Consider the following 10,083-nt stretch of genomic DNA (forward strand, 5'->3'; position numbering starts at 1 on the left):
AGCGACCGGAGAGCCTGCTGTGTAACCAGAGCCTGCTGTAGCCCTTCCATCCAATTAACATGGGGACTCTGAAAACGACAACCCCGACCCAGAGCCTTGTGAGACTCACTAGACTCAAGACGGCCTGCATTTTGAGCCATCCCATGCGTTGCTGCGACCTTGCGTTGTTGCGATACCCCAATACCCTGGGACCTCAAGCCATCGTGCGGTGGAAGGTCTTCCGAATTCCAAATCTCACTGAATCTTCGTGGGCATCCTATGGATCTCCAGAGACACAAATCGAGTCCAAGAAGTCCCCTCACAAGAGTGTTGGACCTTTGAAACAACGAGAATTCAACCGCAATTTTCTGTCTTCTTCTGTGCTCCTTCAAAAGGCGCCAAATCCGCAGAACCACATTCAGCCATGAGGGAAACCTTGCCTAGAACCTTCTTCACCGATCCCTGCTGCAAAGGCCCTTCTGAGGTCTTGTTTTCAGTCTCCACGACAAGGAATCCTTTGACCGGGTATGTGGCTGCAGACCCTGAAGTTCTCCGTCTGCAAAATCTTCTTCAATGCTGCGGTACTGTGTTGGCTTGGGTATGTACTTACCTTAAGCCTGTTAGGATTTCAGTGTAGTTAAGTGGTGTTTTCTGTGATTGGGAGGTCCCTTGTCCAGTACACCCAGTCCCACTGCTAGAAACTTGCTAGGGTGTCGTCTGCAAAGCCCCTGGACCCTCTTCTAACTCTAAAGTGAAGTACTTACATGTTTGCCCAGTTTTCCCAAGGACCTCTGACTTTTGGTACTAAAGAACCTATTCTGACACTGCCTGTTGGTCACTAGTCCTAGTGACCCCCCCTTCTGCCACTGAGAACACTCATGCTCCAAGAATAAGGGAAAGACTGTCAAGAGATTGGGACATCTGCCTAGAAAAGAAAAGTGTTTTGAAAAGTTACTTACTTGTAAAGATTTGGTTGGTAACTGTAATTCTAAGAGTGAACATTTACAAAAGTTCTTACTGATCTTGAATGTGTGATGCACTATTCTTAAAAGTATGGTTAGCATCTTTTCTTCCTTAGCCACTGTTTTGCCAGCCTAATAGAAAGTAGATGTGAAGGTATGTTACTCTCTTGTGATTAGGTTATGCCTCTTCCGAAACGTAAAGTGTTGGTATCACCAGATTAGTCCCTTGAAGATAATTGTATGAGTGTTCCCCAACTGGGTCTTGCTTCCCCTGATGTGCTGCTAGCCTGTCCTTAATAAGTCTGCATTAGGTTGTTGCCTACCTAGAATAACTATTCAGTAAAGTGTAGCATTGGGTTTTACTGTCCCCCTCCATTGTGAGGTCAAACAAAGTATGTGGGTTTTACTTATCTTGTGTTAGCTGTGTGCCATCAAAAATAAATTAAAAGAGTTACTGTTTACCTCAATTTGGGGTTCCCTGATTTCAAAAGCACCTGTAATTGTATATTACATCTTTAGGTTTTACTCACCTAGTATAACTGTGTGTTATGACAAAAGTAGTTATAGGTTTTTACTGCACCTAGAATAAGTGTTTCACTATTCATCAAAAGTATATTGTCCAGTTGACTGCTTATGTGATATGTTACAGAGAGTCCTTGTGCAACTGGTAGGGTCTACTGTCCAATGTAATCTGAAAGTAACCATTGGTTTTTACTCCCCAAGAATAGGTTCGACCTATACTGAATGTGTATGAAAAGGTTTTGACTTCCCTAGAACTACTGCTAGGTACTTCAAATAAGGTCTATACTTGGGTCTGTATACTTTCAAGTATAGTGTTGTGTTTTTTATACTGGCATTTCATATAATGTGTTAGTACTTATTTACCCCCTAGATTTATCTGGGCCTACCTGTATTTAAATAGATCCTTTATTTTTACAATACATATTGTTTCAGTGTTTCTTTGGATCATTTGTATTACAATGTCACTTGTACTGATTAGGTTCCATGTGTTAAAATCGCGGCGAAAATTGCAGTGGTTACAAAGTATCGCAGCAAAAATGCAGTGGTTTTGCAGCCGCAATCCATGTAAAGGATGCGGGGGACACCCCTGCAACCCCACCTCCCCTTAAATGGTATAACAGGGTTCACCTTTACTGGGTCAAACCACAGCATTTTTGCATCGATTTCCTTTGTATAGGCGACATTTTTTGCCATGATTTTATCACTGCATACCACTGATTCTACAGCCCTCCCTCCTAAGATAAACCTGGCTGCTCTGTCTACGCTCGGGAGGATAGCTTAGGGGCAATGTGCTCGCCTTGGAAGCAAGACGACACAGAGCAACACAGGTTCAATCCCTGGGTCCATGCTTAGAAACCTCTGGGTATTAAGCACGTTATAAATAACCTATCATATCATATCATACCATGAACTCAGGTGGTACAGCCTTATACTGAGAGTGGAGTCTTGTACTGCCTCAGTTGAATGGTTTTACTAAACCCTTAATTGTACTTCAGAAAAAGTTTCCTAACACAGAGCAGGGCCAAGGTAATGCCCACATCATATGCCCCCAGGAATAGTGTAGGGCACACTGCATCCACACCCACAACGGGAGACACAGACGCTGAGGCCACACCTGCTGTCAGTGTGACAGAGGAGCTACAGGGGGAAACCAACCCTGTGACATCATCTGCTGAAATGCCACACTCCTAGGCGAGTCCCCAGTGTCACCAGTGCCAACAATCCCTGGAGAGCCCTCCACGCTGCCAGCGCGCACACAGACACCAGAGCCGGACGTTGATACTCGCTCATATGGCTCCAATACATGCAGAGCCCCTCACCCACACAGCATACTGCAACATGCAGCATGCTGTTGCGGAGGAGACTCAAGGACATGGAGCTCAGACATGGCGAGATGGAAAAGATTGGCCTCATGCACTCCGCACACCTGCAGGCCATTAAGGGGCTACCAGGAGGGTTGTGCGTGACATGGTGCCGAACAGGACTGAGACAATAGCCAACACGGCTACCCTGACATTGTACCCCCAATGGGTCAGGGAAATGACAGAAGGCGTCTCTGCATTGGCAGAGGCCATCCGGCAGAGCATAGAGGTGCAACGCAAGCAAAACCTGGGGACAGGCTTCGTCCCATCCACTTCATCCACACCCACAGAGGGGTTACAGCAGGTCTCGCCGCTGCGACAGTCACAGTGCCTTCTGTGCCCAAAATCACCAGGGGCCGGCAGGGGGCAAAGGTGGGAGGCCATGGGTTTGAAAGACTGGGAAGTTGGTGGTGGGCGGGGGAGGGGGGATTGGTGATGGGGAGTTGGTGGTGGGAGGAAAGGGGGGATAGTGTGCTGGGGAGTTGGTGTTGGGAAGGGTAGGAGGATAGTGTGCTGGGGAGATGGTGGTGGGAGGTGGAGGAGGGATTGTTGGGGAATTTTATTCAATAAACACGGTTGAACTTCATCAATGTGAAGACATTCCTGATTGTGTCATTGTCGTGTTTATTGATTGAGTTGGTGTCACACAGTTGTGTACAGCTTGTTCCATGTGAAGGTGTCAAAAGAAATTGTTTATCGGTCCCTGGCAATGTGTGCATTTGCCTCTGCCACAGGCACTGCATCCTCATCCTCTGGGGGTGGCATGTCCACAACAAGGGGTAGCAGAACATTTCTTTTCAGGCAGATATTGTGCAGCATGGCACGCATAAGCACAATTTTGCCCACTTTCTCTGGAGCGTACATATGGGCTCCGCCGGGACTGTTGAGGCAGCAGAAACGTGCCTTCAGGAGGCCGAAGGCACGCTCGATGCACACACGGGTCTTACTGTGAATGTGGTTGTAGGCATTCTCCTGCTGTGTATGTGGATCATGCACAGGGGTCATTATCCAGGGTAGCTGTAGGTATCCAGTGTCAACTGCATGGGGAAGGCACATGCATTTGTCACGGTGTAAGGTGTGGGGGTGGACTTACACAAAATGAGGTCAATGGACTGCTTGTGCATGCACATGGGCCTTCATTTCACGGCATGTGTCTATTCTATGTCTGTGCATACAGTGTCTCCTGTGCCATGCATTGTTTGTGCTTCACATGCACCCTGTTCCCTTTCAGCATATGTTATGTACGGTGTATGTCGGTGACATGTGCAGCGGACATGGTGGCTGTCATGTGTCGGTGTATTTACACTGTGCATGTGGCATGCTGGGTTCCCCATGGGCCAACCCTGGGAGTCTGGAGCCAACGGCTGGGCATTGTGGGCTGGCCGCACATGGGTGCATGGATTTGGTACCGGCAGAGTTGTACTTGTGTGAGGCAATGTGGTCATTTGTCAACATTGCTTTGGTAAATGCATGTTTCATTGTGGTATCTGTAGTCAGGTTGGTGTTTATAGTTGCTACTGTACGTGTACATCAGCTTCTCCATGCAGGTAAGTCCAGGTACGGGTGGTGGTCAAGTACGGAATTCACATTCGCTTGTCATGCCATCCTTTTTGTATTTTTTTGCATTCCCTCCATTTGGGTATATGCTTCACAGCGCATGTGTGCTGACTTTTCTACTCACCCACTATCCAGGTATGTTGTCCTCTGTGCGTCTCCATGTATCCTCGCAGCATGGGTATAGGACATGGGGGGATGAGGGGTGGGGACAAATATCCCCCACAATTTTAAGTGAGGGGGATACAATGGCATTTGTTCCCCCCACCCCCCAGTTTCTCCCATGTGTGTGTGTCTCTGGAGTGCAGCATGTGCGTCTCTGGACTAGTGCAGCATGTGCAGAGTGATGCGTGCAAACTTACTTTGCACACCACGCAGAAGTTCAGCTGCTATAGCAGCACCGCCAGGTACTGAACAACAAGAACTTGTGGTGCGTCCCCCCTCCGCGCCTGTGCATTGGAGCGTCACGTGTGCCCAGGCTGGGCCGGGAACATACAGCACATCACGTGCCAGCCCTGAGTGCGCAGTGCAGAGCTGCGCAGCAGCCGCCCCTTCACTGCCCAGAAGCCAGGCAGCGCGACGCATGCTAAGAGTGTGGACTCGTCTCGACTTCGACTGCCCAACTGCTCCTGCTGCGACGACGCTGTCACCACTCCCTTGGACATGTCATATGCTGAACCGGGAACCCATACAGTTAACAACCTAGGTTTTGGAGGCCTTTTCTTAGCTGCCCGTCAGAACCCCAATGCCTGGCAACCCCTTTTGCTCACCTTCATTGAAATTGTCTGATCCGCATTTTTACTGTGAACAGCAAATGAAACAGTCACTGCTGCTTTGTTTCATTTCATATCGGTATCAAATCACGAGACGTCTTGCTGGCTTATCAGACAGGCGATTTACCCCCACCTCAACTCGCACAGAGTAATCTGTGGAGGGGGGCATTTTACATGTTCTTACTGTTTTTAGTATGTGTAAGGCACGGCCAAAACGTGCCTCTGTGAGCAATACAATGTATCCTTTGGGGGAGGGGCACATTCTCTAAGCCACCTGTCTCATGTCTATTCGATGTTGTTGAGCAATGAAAATGTATTTGATGTAAGACCGATAACACATTTCTTAGCCTTTTTTAAAAATGTGATCTTACATACTGGTGTCATGTTCTCAAATGGACATTAAAAACGATTTTAAAGGAGTTTTATTTCAGAACACCCAAGTCTATAGTGTTTTTTTGTGGGGCGTGGGCTGGGCTTTTATCCGTAAACATGATGTGCTGCCTTTGCCTGTTTGTCCCCGTGATGGGCTGAAGAGGGCCTTGGAAACATTGCGAAGTAGTCTGGTTCACGCTGCATATTCTCACTGAAGCCACTGTGACAGCAGGACAAATCTCACACCTTTGGAACTCTACATACTTTTAGCCAGAAAAGTTGTAATCTCCAGGTGTGCCTGTGGATCTGATGTGCAGGCCAATGTAACCTGTGGGTATTGGATGGAAAATCACGCCCCTCCTCTGCCCCCCAATACTGACTCTTGATTCGGTCAGACTGTGTAGGCGAATACCACATCCTTGCAACCACAAAGTCAGGGTTTAGGGTAGGCTTCTTGATTTCAGCAGCCTGATGCCACTCTTTGAAGTCTTCATATTGGCCTCCAATTTATTTTTGAAGCCACTAATTGTTGGACAGCCAAACTAGAAGGAAACGAACAGCTAGTTGGAATAGATTCAAATGCATTTTGCATGCAGGTTGAGTCCGGTTGATTGACATGGCCACCCTTTTGGAATCCTTCATTTTGGGAAACGGTATTGGGCAGGGATGTGTTCTGGCATCCTGTGTTTTAAATATTTATTTACTGGACATAGCGGGAGTATGAAAACTGCAAAGGGTTTAGATAGAAGTGCACACCTATGGTAAGTAAGTTTAGTAAAGAAATTCGAGGATTATTTTAAATAAAGTTTTTTCTGTATCTTTGATGAGACCTAGGATACGGGTAGCTTCTTCTGCACTGAAAGCTAGTGTTGTGGTGTGCTTGTCTGTGAGCTCATTTAACCTAGAGAAGGACTTTCTAAGGTCAAGTAGTTATTTGAGTTAAATATGGGTGCACCCTATGGTTTGTGCCACAATAGGTGACTAGTGAACAAAATAGCAAAGGGTTTAGATAGAAGTGCACACCTATGGTAAGTAAGTTTAGTAAAGAAATTCGAGGATTATTTTAAATACATTTTTAGGTGCGGGAGTGGAACTGGGGTCATGGCACAAGACCCCGACAATAAATAGTAGAAAGAAAGAGGATTCAACTTGGGAACCCTCCCGTCCCCTGCACACTTTCAAATGTTTGGATTAATCCAATACAGTTGTTCAAATTGAGTTATAGGCATTGTACATATTTTTGTTTCTAACAAATATGGTCAGACACAGAAGTGTGAGTTAAACAAATATATATTTATAGCCAAGCTATATTATTTTCAGCAAGAATTATAGTTCAGAGAGAAATTATTTACAGTGCATAGAAACAAAATGGAATCAATAGATGAAGCTCAAATTGAGGAAAAATTGAGTCCAAATTAAATAGCGACGCGTTTCGAGGAAGTTCTCCTCTTCTTCATAAGGCCAAACTTGGACTCTTAATGTGAAAGGAAAAACACAAATTCAGTAAAGAAAATATTGTAGGCACAGTTCATAGATTGTTCATAACATATTCAATTTTACAATTTAGAAAATGTGGTGACGTTAGTTGTGACATTTCATAATATGCGTTATAATACATGCAACATTATAAGGTGAATTATGTGGTCCATGTTTGAGACAGAAACTGAAGGTCAATTAATACACCCCTTCCTGTAAAACATACAACATATTATAGTTCAGTGGAATGATCCCTCTAATGGGACCTATCAAGTGGATGGTGAAACATAAGCTAAAGTGAATATATAGGGGAAAAAAAGCTAGTAGTTCCTAAGCTCTATCGATCTAGTGGGGAAGAAATGCGAAAGTCGTTACCTTTGTGTGTAGAAAGTGTCGGAAACAAAGAATCTGACGAAGCAGGAAAATAAGTAAACAGACTGTCTTCGTGTATCAGTTAGTTCCTAGAGACACAGCCAATTCCCAAAAAGATACTAGAAATCTGTAAATAACAGAGCCTGATCAAAGTCAAGCTAATTGTTTAAAAGTAACAGACATTAGTATGAAAGATATAAAAATCGAATGACATACCTAGCCAGAATGTGGATGGCGGTAAATAATCAATAGAAGAGCCCATGTGGACCTCAAATATCCCGCTGTTGCTGCAGGAGTGCCTCAGAATGTAGGAGTTCTGTCACGCAAATAAACAAGCTGAATATGAATGGAGTCCTGATTAGTATAAAAAACTCAGCAATCTAAAATGGAGTAGTGAAAACGTAACGTGATGTTTAATAAAGGCAAACTGAAATGTTAAAAATGACCATGATTAGGATGTGCACAAGGCACAATTCTTGAAGCTGATGTGAAACTGATGTCAAGATTGTGAGGCTGGTCTACAGCTGAAGAATCCGGCAGTAATGGATTAGGTAGAGTATCAACTAAAAAAAGTGTAACGAAAAAAGAATAATGAGACTGAGGAACTTTATCCCTGGTCCCTAGTTAGACAAATGATAATGCATTAGCGCTTACCTGGAGCGTAGGGGGACAATCCTGAACAGGGTCTGTTCAGCCGAGCAGCTTGTTGTTCACAAACCATGGAAACAGCATGTGACCATAGAGATAAATAGAGGACTAGAGTTATAGATAAAGAAGAAGGACTAAGGAGTAATCAGGCCAAAAGATCGGCCATCTTGAAACGAGGTTATATGTTGTGATAGAGTATGGACCTCTAGATATTCAATAAACTAGAAGTCATTTGAATCAAGAAGTGCAAAAGTGCAAAATAAGATCGATTGATACGAAAAATTCATGCAGGGCAGATACCTAGTGTAAAATGTAAATCGGGCATAACAAATACTAGTCCGCACATAGTAGAACGCGGAGAGGAAAGCTAAGAAAAATAGTTTACCGTGTGAAATAGAATTGAAATAAGCAATGAAAAAAAAGGTTGAAAATTGGACAGAACGCTCTGATCTAAGAGGGGGAAAAATAAATATAATTATCAAATCAGCAGGGCAAGGTCACTGAATGACTGTGTGTAACCTCTCAGTCTATAATAGGTGGAGAAACTAACCCTAGATCTCTCTTTTTCACATGGAAGACATAGTACAATGTGACAGTCTCAGTTGGGTTAACGCATTTAATTTACAGAAGATCAAAATTAAATGTAATAAGTTTAACAAAAATTACATAAATAAGAGTAAACAATAAGAACAATTTTTACATTGAATTTACAGGCAATTATTTTTATGACAACCATCTATTAGTCTCAACAAAGTAGTGCCTTAGATCACAGTCAGACACTGGAATAGTAATGTAACTTTCAAGTTTATGTTGTTGAAGATCAAGCATTCCTTAATGACAAATTAAAATCACAAAAAACAGTTCAATGTGAAATCTTCATTTAAACCCCAGGGCTGTAAAGAGCTTAACTTGTCAATCCAATACGCCTCTCTTTGTAGTAAGAGTGACTGGTAGTCACCTCCTCTTGTAGGTCGTTTGACAACTTTTAGCACCTGGTATTTTAATTGGGCAATTGAATGTTTCTGCATGTTGAAGTGGTGGGCTACCGGTGAGTATTGGTTATTACATCTTATGTTCCACTTGTGTTCAGACAGTCTTGATTTGACAGGTCTTTTGATTTGTCCTACATACACTTTGCCACAAGGGCACTTCAACATATATATGACACCTGATGTCAGACACGTGGAGTAGTCTCTTAATTTGATTTTTTGACCATTCCTGGGGTGAGTCACTACATTTCCTTTGATTGTGTTATTACAGTGCATACACCCCAAACAAGGGAAGGTGCCTAGTTTTTTGGTGGCTAGGAAAAGTTGTTTCTCCTTTGGTACTCTTTCAGCTTTCACCAGCTTATCTCTTATATGTGTATCCCTTTTAAAACACATCATTGGAGGTGTGGGGAACAATTCTAATTGAGTTTTATCATTGTGAGGGATATTCCAATGTTTCTTCATACTTTTTGTGATCTGAAAGCTCTGTCGTGAGAATTTTGATATGTATAGAAGTGGGGTATCTTTAACAACAGATTTAGGTTTCAATAAATCTGTACGAGAGATCTTTGAAGTTCTATCTTTGGCAATTTCCAAAGTTTCCGGTGGGTAGCCTCTGTTCTGAAATTTACCAACAAGATTTGTGCATTCCTTATCTAGAATTTCTGGATCAGAAATGATTCTTTTCAAGCGTAAAATTTGACTATATGGTAGACTTTGGAGCATCGCCCTCGGGTGGAAGCTAGAATAGTGAAGCAAATTGTTAACATCAGTCGGTTTATGGTATACAGACGTAGCAATCTTATTGTTAACAATGCTCAAGTTTACGTCATGAAAATGTAGATCAGGGTTACCAATCTCAATAGTAAATTTGATCCTGGGGTGCACTGAATTAAGGTATTCAAAAAACTGATCTAGGTCATCTCGTGTGCCACACCAAATGTAGAAAATGTCATCAATAAACCTCTTCCAGGTTAAAATGTACGCTGCCCATGCGGGTGTTCCAGTATATGCTGACTTTCGAACTGAAACATAAAAGTATCAGCGTACACGGGCGCCATCGATGATCCCATTG

Source organism: Ambystoma mexicanum, chromosome 14 (genome assembly GCF_040938575.1).
Source record: "Ambystoma mexicanum isolate Mex_15411 chromosome 14, UKY_AmexF1_1, whole genome shotgun sequence".
Taxonomy (NCBI): domain Eukaryota; kingdom Metazoa; phylum Chordata; class Amphibia; order Caudata; family Ambystomatidae; genus Ambystoma; species Ambystoma mexicanum.